The sequence below is a fragment of the Saimiri boliviensis genome, chromosome 1 (genome assembly GCF_048565385.1).
Source record: "Saimiri boliviensis isolate mSaiBol1 chromosome 1, mSaiBol1.pri, whole genome shotgun sequence".
In the NCBI taxonomy this organism is placed as follows: Eukaryota; Metazoa; Chordata; class Mammalia; order Primates; family Cebidae; genus Saimiri; species Saimiri boliviensis.
This window is the reverse complement of record NC_133449.1, coordinates 173,534,109-173,546,629: the sequence shown is the minus strand read 5'-3', so window position 1 is coordinate 173,546,629 and position 12,521 is coordinate 173,534,109. Positions and strand designations below refer to the sequence as shown.

The 12,521-nt window shown below is 36.7% G+C and overlaps 1 protein-coding gene across 12 annotated transcripts in view; it reads left to right on the top strand.

Annotated features, from left to right (window-relative positions):
- PRELID2 (PRELI domain containing 2) overlaps positions 1-12,432 on the top strand; it is a 631,123-nt gene extending 618,691 nt beyond the window's left edge. For all 12 annotated transcript variants that reach the window (XR_012512535.1, XR_012512533.1, XR_012512534.1 and 9 more), the window contains one exon: positions 5,323-12,432. The gene's annotated coding sequence lies outside the window, so the exon portion shown is untranslated. The remainder of the gene's footprint in view (positions 1-5,322) is intronic.
- Positions 12,433-12,521: the final 89 nt, after the last annotated feature.

The window sequence follows — 12,521 nt, the reverse complement described above, 5'->3', positions numbered from 1 at the left end:
ACAAAAGGCAGGAGGGTTTTAAGCACTGTGGTGAGTTAGTGGGAAAACACTGGAAGATATTACAGTGGAGTCTGGTTCATGTGATGAGGCCATGTATAATCATTTATTGTCACTTATGGAAGTTAAGCTTTTCTTATGACCTAAATGTTTGTGTCCCCCCAAATTCACATATTGAAACTCTGTCCTCCAATGTGACAATATTAAGAGATGAGACATTTCAAAAGGATGTAGAAATCATGCAAACAAAGTTTTTGATCAATAATAAGTTTTGTAATTTTTATCCTATGAATATTTGGCCAATGTAGGTGTTTGGTTGCCTGAGGTATTTTAATCTGCAACAAATTACATAGGCTATGAGGTATTGTATTTGTGAAATGAGGGTGCTGTTTATATTTCCACCCTGTAATTTTTGGGATACTAAGACATTCAAAAGCACAATGCAAAGTGAGACATAGAGCATGGGGAAAGCATTTGTTCATTTGGGGTAATGTCTTCTGTTTATCAGAGTCAGTTTAGGGTTCACTTCAGCCATGCCATAGGCAGAATGTTGTCTAAGGGCATAATGAGAGTAGTTTCAAGAGATGTTCGTGTACTCAAGTGTAAAGGCCATGCAGTGACAAAAGAGAAGAGATTTAAAAACAGCTAGGAGGTTCATTGATCCCCAGCTCCACTTCCAGCTTATATCTGTATTGTTTTGATACTCAAAACAGCCATTGAAATTAGTCACAGCAGCACATCCATTTGAAATCATGTATTTCAGTTGCATCCCAACAAATTTCCAATGCATTTTTTTCCTCTGAGAATTTGCAAAGCATAAGCAAAAAAAAAAAAGCAATTAGAGATTCAGAAAACAATCCTCACACTGCCCTCAATAGCATTCATGTCCCCCAGGGCCACATTTTCCTTTTCAATCTTTAAACTTAAGTCCCTTTGACTCCTGTGCTTTTAGCTCTTCTCAATTTAATCGACTATTTCACCATGTCTTAAAATATACATCTTTTGAATACACAACTATCTGCTCTGCTTTGAATATTTTCATTTCATTTTATTACAAGCTTGGTTCAAGAGAAGTTTTACACCTAATTTTGAGGACCTGCCCTGTCAATTTTATTTTCCTCCAGGACTTTTATGGGCTAATTTGATTCAACTATGAGTTATTCTTTGTAAGCCTTAAAGTCTTTGTTATTTCCCTTACTTTAAAAAATTACTCTTTCTGAAGCATGCTGGCTCTACTGTAGCCTTCCTTTCTTATTTCTGCACAATCTCACTTACCTCAAGTTAGGCAATGGCTAGCTAATCTATTCAATAAATATTGAGCACCTCTAACATGTTGGTAATTTGAAGATGAGCAAGAAAACATCCCCAGCCTCAAGATGATCACAGACTAATGGTGAAGACTACCAGTTAAACGGATAAGTTCAATGCATCAATGTGAAAGCAATAATGGAGCTGTGTTCTAAGTGGTCTGGGAGCACCACCATGTAAGAGACAAACCAGGAGTTTTATAAACTGAGGGCTGTTAAACTGCATTAAGAGAGCACTTTAAAGATTTAAGAATTCACTTTATGAATCTTTTAAAATTAATTAACATTTATTTTATTTTATTTTATTTTATTTTATTTTATTTTTGAGACAGAATTTGGCTCTTGTCGCCTAGGCTGCAGTGCAATGTCGCGATCTCAGCTTACTGCAACCTCTGCCTCCCAGGTTTAAGTGATGCTCCTACCTCAGCCTCTGGAGTATCTGGGATTACAGGAGCCCACCATCATGACCGGTTAACTTTATGTATTTTTAGTAGCGACGGGGCTTCACCATGTTGGCCAGGCTGGTCTTGAACTCCTGATCTCAGGTGATCTGCCCACCTTGGCCTCCCAAAGTCCTGGGATTACAGGTGTGAGCCACCACTCCCAGCCTAATTAACATTTATTTTAATTGACAATGTATACACTGTAGAATGGCTACATTGAGCTAATTAATCTAGGCATTACCTCATGTACTAATTTACGTGTGTGTGTGTGTGTGGTGAGAACACTTAAAATCTACCTTGGTTGTGATTTTCAGGAATATAATACATTGGTATTTACAATAGCCACCATGTTATACAATAGATCTGTTGACCTTATTGCTTGTTTTTTTTTTTTTTTTTTTTTTTTGAGACAGGAGATTCTCCTGCCTCAGTCTCCAAAGTGCTGGGATTACAGGTGTGAGCCATTGTGCCTGGCCTTATTCCTTGTATTTAACTGAAATCTTTTCATGAAAGACCTAATGAATTTTAAATTTATATACAAATATATAACATATAACATGAATATATAGCCATTAAAATAGCCATTACAACTATGCTATTTATAAATATTTATATTTATAAATTATAAATCTTTATAAATAGCATAGTTTTATAAAACTACACTAAGAAGGCACTTTAAAGAATTAAAATTTCATTTAGTGAATCTTTTAGAATTTATTTATAAATATTTATATTTATAAATAGCATAGTTTTATACCCATTGGAGTATAAATATCCAATTTATAAAACTTCTGGTTTCTATTCTATGTAATAGTACTCCCAGAGAACTTTGAACATAGCTCCATTATTGCTTTCATATCAATGCATTGTACTTACCTGTTTAACTAGCAGTCTTCACCATTAAACTGTAATCGTCTTGAGGTTAGGGATATTTTCTTACTCATCTTCATATAAATTTATACATAAATATATAACATATATAGGAATGTGAATATATGAATAATTTAAAATTTTTACTTAGTGAATCTTTTAAAATTAATTTAATTGATATGTACAACATATATATGTAAAAATTTAAAATTGATTAGCTCATTTGTTGAAAGATTTCAGTTAGTTACAAGGAGTATGTTCAATAGATCTATTGTATAACATGGTGACTCCAGTATAACAATGTATTATATTCTGTGAATATATGTTATATACTTATATATGAATTTATATAGAAATCCAGATATATATGTATATATGTAAATATATATCTTTCTCTTCAGATTTTGATACATCTGCTTAAGCTTGAATATCAGTCTTCTCCAAGTAATTTTCTTTAAATTTATATTTAGGGCAAAAGTAAGTTTCATAATCTAGTAAGTTTCAGATGTAAAGCTTACCCTATTGTGAGCATGTAATGCATAGTGCACATTAGTAGAGATTCTTAAAAATCTTCATGTGTTTACCTTTGGTAACTCTGTTTCCTAACTTACTTGACCACTGAAACTTTTTCTTTCTGTGACAACCATTAACATCCCAAGAACTTGTGTTCTAAGAAATACACTTTTTTTTTTTTTTTTTGAGAGGAAGTCTCACTCTGTCGCCCAGGCTGGAGTGTAGTGGTGTGATTTTGGCTCACTCCAGCCTCATCCTCCTGGGCTTAAGTGATTCTCCTGCCTCAGCCTCCCAAGTAGTTGGGACTACAGGCATGGAGCAACATGCCAGGCTAAGTTTTGTATTTTTTGGTTGAGTCGGGGTTTTGCCATGTTGGCCAGGCTAGTCTCAAACTCCTGACCTCAAGCAATCCTTCTACCTTGACATCCCAAAGGGATTACAGGTGTGAGCCACTGTGCATGGACTTCAAGGAATACACTTTGAAAGATGTTCTTTTATAAAGTTACTTGATTTGGAAATCAGTGGAAATTGTCAGACTAGTTCAGGCAATTGAACACAGTGAGTTGCAATGCCTTAATAAGGCATCTCCCAATATCCATTAACAACATAAAGCTTGCCTTTTTTCTTTAACCATTATAAAAGTAAAATTTTTGGAAACCACACAAGGGAAGAAGAAACCACCAGTTGGCAGTTGCCTTACCACCCAGAAATAGCTACTATTAATTTTGTATACTGTTTTACTATTGACATTTTGAAACCTAAGTATAATAAAATATATACTAATATGTATAAGCTAATTTTAATGTTTATTTTGTTGATTATAAAAATAACTTCTGTTTATTGTGAGGCTGCAGAGAAGTCTAGAAAAAAAGTAAAAACCATGTGGAAGCTCTTCATCACCTTTGTCATAATTAAAAGTTCTTTTAAAACCATCTCTCATTGAGATACAATTATATATAATTAATTAAATTTTAAAGATATGGATTTGAAATGTGATTTAGGAAGAGACAAGAGCATAGTCACTACCATAAACTGCTTTGATATATGCTAAAGGGAACTAACTAATGGAAGAACATGGTGAAAATCATCAGTGGCTTATGTTTCCCTATGTAGCAAGGGGAATTGGAAACATCTCATAGTTAAAAGATTTCTGATAGCAAGTACATTCCTTAAGGGATGGTCTAAGACACTATATCTGGACATTTGGACTCTACAAACTTAACGTTTTCTCTGTTTACCTGGTCTGGAAACACTCCATTTAACAGCCAGTTCCTATTTGGATTTTGTCTTCTCTCCTATGCTTGGTAATCTGCACTCATCTGCATGTGGCTATCATTTAGCCTGGCAATTTAATTGTATTGCTTTTCTGAAATTAACACCACTGTACCATGACAATTCCTGGGCAGCACTTCCATTTGCTGCTGTAGCTAGATTTCTCTCCCTGGCCACATTTCACGTTCCTACCTGATCTGTTTTGGTTTTTCAATTTACTCAGTGGGTTGGAAGGCATAATTTATGGGGCCACTGGCTAGCTGGGCTTTAAAGCTACTTCAACTTTAAGCTTTCCAGTATGATGCCTTCCCTACGCCCTAAGTTCCCCAGTGTCCTTCTTCATTTCCACATTTCACTGTTTGTGTAAACAAAACCAAAGTTAACTGAGTTCAGTGCTAATCCTTTGTTGTTCTGTGGGGAGTAGAATTAAGCATGTAAAAGTTTTGGGGGAAAAAAAGAAAGAAAAAAAGAAAACATTGATTAGAAAGAAATTAAGCCAGAGGGACTTAAACTCAGCAGAGTGATTTTAATGACCAAACATTCAGGCCATTTTTATTTGGATTTTAACTTTTGGGGGCACATAACAGTGTCATGCAGAGAACATGTCAAATGAGAAGGCAGTTAGATAGTATGACAGGATTACTGGGGCAGTCAAAATGAGAGGAGCATGGGGAAGGCTGGATGATCTATGGGGACCGGAAATAAGAACACAGCTTCTGAATCCAGCACTTGGTTGTCATGATGTGGGGAAAATGCCACACCCCTTTTCTCTTTCAATTAAGATATCTGAGCTGCTTCTGTCAGGAATCTGACATATACTCAGGGTCTTATAAGTCCAGGAACTCTGTTGGATGTTTTCTTACAGGTTATTTCCACTATTACAACAGTTTTGCAAAGTTTGTTTTATTTCATATTCACAGGTGAAAAAAAAAGACTCTCAAAGAGAATAATATAAATAGAAGTTTTCATCTTTGGTAAGTAGTACACCGAAACTCAGATGGAAGAATGTTTTTCACTCTGAACTCCGTGTTATTACCATGACAGCAGGTATTTCTGGTTTTGTTTGGTTTGGTTTTTGTTTTTGGTGGAGGGTGGGAGGGCAATAAGGGGTGTCACAGACTTCTTGAGGACCTTCTGGAAGTTTTGAACTTGAGTATAGAAAAGTGTATATGTACAATTTTTTTGTGGTGGTTTATGGGCTTCATGTTTAAGAAACTGTTCATTTTGCATTTATTCTTTCTGCCAAGAAAAAGTAGGGCTTTATGCAAAAGAATATAAGCTGCGATATTTTGGGATATATGTGCTCTTTTCCTAACAAAAGTAACTCCTGATTAGGAATGAGTTGGGCAGGAAGTGGTTGGTGAGCACTGTGGTTAATCCTCTCTTGGTTGTCTTTTAGCTCCCCTGACATGTTTCCCCCAAGCCTCCCCTGAAATTGGTGCTGTCAGAACCTTTGCCGTTTGTCAGAATGGCACTGTGTCTCATTCCATTAATGTGCTAGTGCTGAAAGACAAACAGACAAAATGTTACAAATTACTGTCATGGCAGTAAAATAACTGGCTAAGTAAAAATTATCTGTTGGCGTTATTTGCTGTCACCAACATCACATAGATACGATTTTTTGGTCATCACCTATTTCAGGTGAAATTGGCTTTATGCAGTCATTTCTATCCTTGAAATTTCTGCATCTATCATCTTTTTTTTCTACTTAAAAGACCATAAAATGTGTTTGCTGCCAGTCTTTGCACATCCTATATGGAAAATGAAAAGAAGTTTTCTTTCCCGTATGTCATGATTCATGTTCCAGCTCTGGCCTCACGGAGTTGTTTCAGGGAAGACTTGTTACAGTAACTGAGACCAGCAGGTAACAAACACCCAGTTACCTTCTGAAAGGGGTATTCATCGCCTGAGTGCACTTCAGACCTACAGGTGATTTCTGGGAAAGTTTGTTGTGCAAATGCAAACTTTGCTCCACAGGAAGTCAACAGAACCCCTCCCAACCCAGAACATAAGTTATTCATGAGCTTGGGGATGAAAGGAGTGTGATGGGCTTCAAAAATATAAAATGCCTAATGTTGTCTTTGTGTCAAGGAGAAACACTTTTATCTTCATAAAAGAGAGAACAGAAAGAGAATTTTTTTTTCTACAAAAACAACTTTTGTATCTTCCATGACACATTTAGTACAAAATTAGTTTTCTTCTTTCTCCCTCTCCCTAACCTCCATCTTCACCTCGAAACATCTGGAATTTTAACATTGTGGAGTTAGAATAGAAACAAATGAATTACATGGGAGGTAAAAATCTTTAAAATTTATGTAAGAATATTGCATGGTATTTATTTCATCCCATTAACAAAATGTTTGCTTTTCACTTTGTTTTCTTCTGTCCCCGCCATCATTATGTTATAGAATTATATTATGTTAAATAAAAATAAGTTTTGATATTTATTCATGCTTACTCTGTTCCAGGCACTGTGCTTTAAGCACGTTATTTAATTTACTGCTCAGAACAATACTAGGAAGTAAGAACTGACGTCTTTCCCCATTTTATGGATAAAGAAACTGAGCTCAGAGAGATAGAGTAAAAAATGTCAGACTAGTTTAGGCAGTCAAACATGGTGAGATGTCATGTGTCAGTGGGTAACTTAGTTTATACAAATTACACTTTAAAGATACAGAATCAGAATTTATTCCTAGACCTGTTTAACTCTGGAGCCTTTCTAAACTCTTCATGGTGTGGTAAGAGAACAAGGAGCATCCACAAACCTGGGAGCTTGTTAGCAATGTAGACTCTCAGGCCTCATCTCCAGTGAAGCACTGGCAGATGTTCTGCAATCAGCTTTTTTGGAGGCTGTGTGTGTGGAGGAGGTGCTTTGTAGTGCTAGCAGATTTTTTTTTTTTTTTTTTTTTTTTGAGATGGAGCCTTGCCCTGTTGCCCAGGCTGCAGTGGCAAGATCTTGGCTCACTGCAACCTCCGCCTCCTGGGTTCAAGTGATTCTCCTGCCTCAGCTTGCTGAGTAGCTGGGATTACAGCAGCATGCCACCATGCCTGGCTAATTTTTGTATTTTCAGTAGGGACGGGGTTTCACCATGTTGGTCAGGCTGGTCTAGAACTCCTGACTCTGTGATCTGCCTGCCTCAGCCTCCCAAAGTGCTGGGATTACAGGCATGAGCCACCGCACTTGGCTAGTGTTTGCAGATTTCTATGGTTTCAACATTCTCACCATGGCTGATTACAAGTACCACCATTGTCACTGACCACAGGATTAGGAAGAAATGTGAACCATGGATTGGCTACCTGGAGGAGATACATACTACACCTCAGGCCCACTGAAGCAGAATCTTTGTTTCTACTAATTCTCTAGGCAATGCACATGTTTGAGAAGCACCAGTCTAAGCTACTGCTTTGTATTGCCTCAATTTTTGGATTCCTAGGAGGTCTTTGGTCCTCGTCTGGTATTTTGCCCCCCATTTATCTCCCACCATACTGAAGCTTACAGGACAAAGCTGGGACGGAGCAGCAGATGCAGTCTGACTTCTGATCTCTGGCACTCATGGTGGGGGGGCTCAGTGTAAAGAAAGTTGCATTCAGGGAAATGGCCTACTGTAACTCAGCAGATTCTTAGTCATGCACTCTGAGGGAGGCAAAAGAAAGCTGAAAAACCAGGTCGTCATGCCATTATACAGGCTTTTCCTGACTGAGAAGAGAATTTGCACAGCAAGACATTTGGGGATCAGAAAGTTAGAATCTTTTGCTTCCCTCTGCTATCGATAAGCCATCTTATCATGTTGGGGTGCATTTATCCCACGTGTCCACTAGAGAGAAAATGTGATAATAGGGAGGCTTATATTTTACAGTACTCTACATGCCTTTTATCTGGAAGCCAACTAAAATCAAGTCTATTGTTCTTGTTTTGCATGTGGAAACAGAGACTTATTTAGAAAGTGGTTTGTAGGATATGAATTGAGAATAAGATGTAGTTTCCCCAATCTCCTACATTCCCTCTAACTGTAGACCAGAATGTAATAGCTAATAAATGAAAAAATACCACAGAAGAGAGAAAACTTGAAAATTATCGAAACAGAAACTCTGAGAGATGAGAAGACAAGGGCCCAGGAGGTCCTTGGAGAAATGAGATTTGCATAATATCATAGGGCTGGAGAGTGATGAGGCCACTAACTATTCCAGCTGCTACTCAGACTTCACTGAACCTTACTCAGCTTACTCTTACAATGCCCCCCGCCTCACTAACCAGGAATATCTCCTATAATTTCTTCCCTCTCACCCATACTGATACCTTCAAAGACTACCTACAAACAACAAAACTCAAATTAATTTTCTAGCCCAAATTCATGAGTCTATTAGACTTCTTCATTTGAATGCTTTATTGATGCCTCCAATTCAACTTGTCTTCCTACTTTTCTTCCTAAGGGAGATTCTCTTTCTGTGTTTCCATAGCATTCACATCTCCCCATCAGAGTATTTAAAACAGTATATTTAATTGTCACATTTTTTCTCATACATGGCAATTCTAAGCCCACAATAGCAGTGGCTATGTTTGGTTTATTGTCTTATCCTTTGCACCTAGAACAATTCTTTGCATATTATAGAATGATCACAAATTGCTCAGTGTAACACGAGTGAGTTATTTTGAGTTCCCCAGAAGGCAGAGACTGAGGCAAAGGATTACTGCTGCTAATTTGATAGGGAGTGTAGTCCCACGGATCAGGAGTGAGGATCAAGGGTAAGGTAGAAAAGGAGAGAAAGCCAAGACAAGGAAGCAATAGCAAGTTGGCCACCCAGGAAGTTGTTTAAACTAGGTCTGAGGACCATTCATCAGGGAGAGAAAGGGGAAATACAAATCCAACAATTATAGATTTGCCCCATGCAGCATTAACAGCTCTTATCTTCCAGATTATACTCAGGTAGGTGTCAGGTGGCTTCCCATACCTCAGAGTCAACAGGGAAGGCCTGGGACAAAGGCAAGAAGCATATAAAATGGTCTATGAGGTGATGCTCCAAGTAAGGCCCAGAGCTTATCCCCAATTCTTTCTCTCTTTTTTTAGTTCCCCATCTCCCATGAATTAGCATAACTTTACCAAAATACTTCTAAAACATGCCCTTTTATTTCTTACCCACCGATTTTTTAAAAAAATGTTAGGTTCTTTCTGTCCCTCAACGTATGTTTATGCCATAATCCCTTCCTTGTTTTTCCTGCTTTTCAGTCTCGCCCCATCCATCTCTGATTCTAACCCTTCAGCAATGCTCCATTTCTTTCAAGATATAATTTAATCTCATCAAGATGACTCATAAGAATTTTCATGATCTGTTCCATTGCATTTGGCCAGCTGCATCTTTCTAATCCCTGTATGCTACTTCTTAATCTCTGGCCATACTAAATTTGCAATTCCTCGCTGTGTTTTGCTTCTTTATGCCCCTGGGGTTGACAATATTGCTTCCTTTACTTGGAACACTGGTCTTTTTCAAGATAGTTTCTCTTCATCCATTAAAACTCTAATGTCTCTGCTTTAGACAAGTGGCTTATAAACTGTAGTGTATTAGAATCTCCTGGAGGAATTATAAACACAAATGGTAGGGTCTCACCCCTAGAGTTTCTGATTTAGTAGGGTCTAGGATGGAGCTCAGTGATTTGCATTCTGAGCAAGTTCCCATGTGAAAGCTAATGCTGCTAGTTCATGTCAACACTTGGATAACCACAGCTCTGGAGATAATAGCTGTGCTTTCCTCCAGTATAGCACTTCACACAGTTATGTAGTAGTTTTAGTGATTTCTTTTCCTCCAATTTAGTGTGTATTCATCAGAGGGTCAGGGCTTTCATCAGAGGTAGGTCCTATTCATCTCTATGGCGTAGCACTTGGAACTGTTTCTGGCACATAGTAGGTGTTATGTCAATGGAAGGAAAGGGAAATGAAAGAAAAGGAAGAAAGAAGGCCGGGCGCGGTGGCTCAAGCCCGTAATCCCAACACTTTGGGAGGCCGAGGCAGGTGGATCACGAGGTCGAGAGATCGAGACCATCCTGGTCAACATGGTGAAACCCCATCTCTACTAAAAATACAAAAAAAAAAAATTAGCTGGACATGGTGGCGCGTGCCTGTAATCCCAGCTACTCAGGAGGCTGAGGCAGGAGAATTGCTTGAACCCAGGAGGCGGAGGTTGCGGTGAGCCAAGATCACGCCATTGCACTCCAGCCTGGGTAACAAGAGCGAAACTCCTTCTCAAAAAAAAAGAAAGAAAGAAAAGGAAGAAAGATATTATGAACGAAGAGTGAAAAATACAGAGAACTAAATGTAGAGTCTTTAGAATATTTCCCCAGGTTACTGTTCTGTGTTTTGACATAAATTATTATTACACTATGGTTATTAAACCATTATTATATTATTATTACTAAACTATTATTACACTACATTGTACTAAATGTAGTGATACCTGTGCAGTTTAGAGGCTGTAAATGTGGCCTTTGACATCACATAGTCGCTTTTAACTCCTAGTTCTGGTATGTGACATTAGACCTATTACTTATGTCTCCCTAAAATTCAGTTTTTATAGTCATACATGCGAATAATAAAAGTGCTCCTAATGGGGTTGTTCTAATGTTTAAATGAAGTTATACATAGAAAGTGTGTTTTATAGTCTCTAACATATTATAAAGCACTCTATAAATGTTAACTAGCATTTTATTATCTGTTCCTTTAAATAATTTATTTACAAAATGATGTTTCATCGATATTACCAAAAAATGAATGTAAGTTAAATTGCTTATATCTTAGGCATTTTGGTGCCATAGAGCATTTCATTCATTTTAAACACTAAATGTATTTCTAATTCAGATGACTGTTATCAAGGCAGAACTAATGAATTCAGGAAGAAGCCATTTCTTTTGAAAAGTTGTACATTTTATATTTGAAATTCTTTTTAAAAATATTCACAACATAAAGGGAAACATTTTTTTCCAAAATACCAATCTGCTAAAATAATATTTCCATTCAAATAACTTTTGGTCAGAGAGTCTTATTTAAAGATCTAATGGTCTATACAGTTACAAACAAAACATCCCTCCATTAAGACATGCTATGACAATTTCATGCTTAGGAAATGCCCATCACATAAAAAGTATGGAATTAGGATTCTGGTGCTTCCATTATCAGGCTAAGCCAGAGGTAAAATACAACCATTCAGATAACTTTTGGTCAGAGAGTCTTATTCAAAGATCTAATGATCTATACAGTTATGAACAAAACATCCCTCCAAAATATTGTTAAGACATGCTATGACAATTTCATGCTTAGGAAATGCCCATCACATAAAAAGTATGGAAGCAGGATTCTGGTGCTTCAATTAGCAGTCTAAGCCAGAGGTAAAATGAACCTGACAAGAAAGAATTTCTAAACGACTGGACTAAGGAGTGATTCATAGATCTTACATTATGATGATCTCTCAAAGACTAAAACTGTAGAGGAAATAATTTCTAATCATTTTAATAGTGTTTCTCCTTCTCTTTCAGTTCATTCCTTCAGTCATTTTTTCATTTGTTTGTTCAATAAATATTTAAAATAAAATATGTTCTAGCCTCTTCTAATCATTTCGCTTGCATTACCTCATTTAATTTTCATACTTATTTATGAAGTAAATGACAATGACTTCTGCTTACAGAATAGAAGCTTGTAAATGTTAAGAAACTTGCCAAAATCACATAGTAGCTAGAAATCTAAGTGTTTCTAACAGTAGATGCTGAGGGGAGGTGGGGATAGAGTTTCTACCTACAATTCTACACCATTCTATTAAATCATATGACCTTCACACAGCTGAAGATGCATGGCAGCCGGAGGCTTTGAAAATGGCCATCCGAATGAGAATGTGTAAACTATTACATGTGAAAATTATAAAAGTTTACCTTTGGTATATAATTGATTAATTACTTATGCATTTTAAATAATGCATTATGAAAAAGAATATATTATATTGTAATATAGCTTTCTCCAGTATAAAAAAAGCAGGTAAAATGAGCAAGTGCCCCAAAAGCTTTTTATGTTATATATACGTATATATATTTTATATATATGTAATGTAAGTTTATATATATATATATATATATATATAT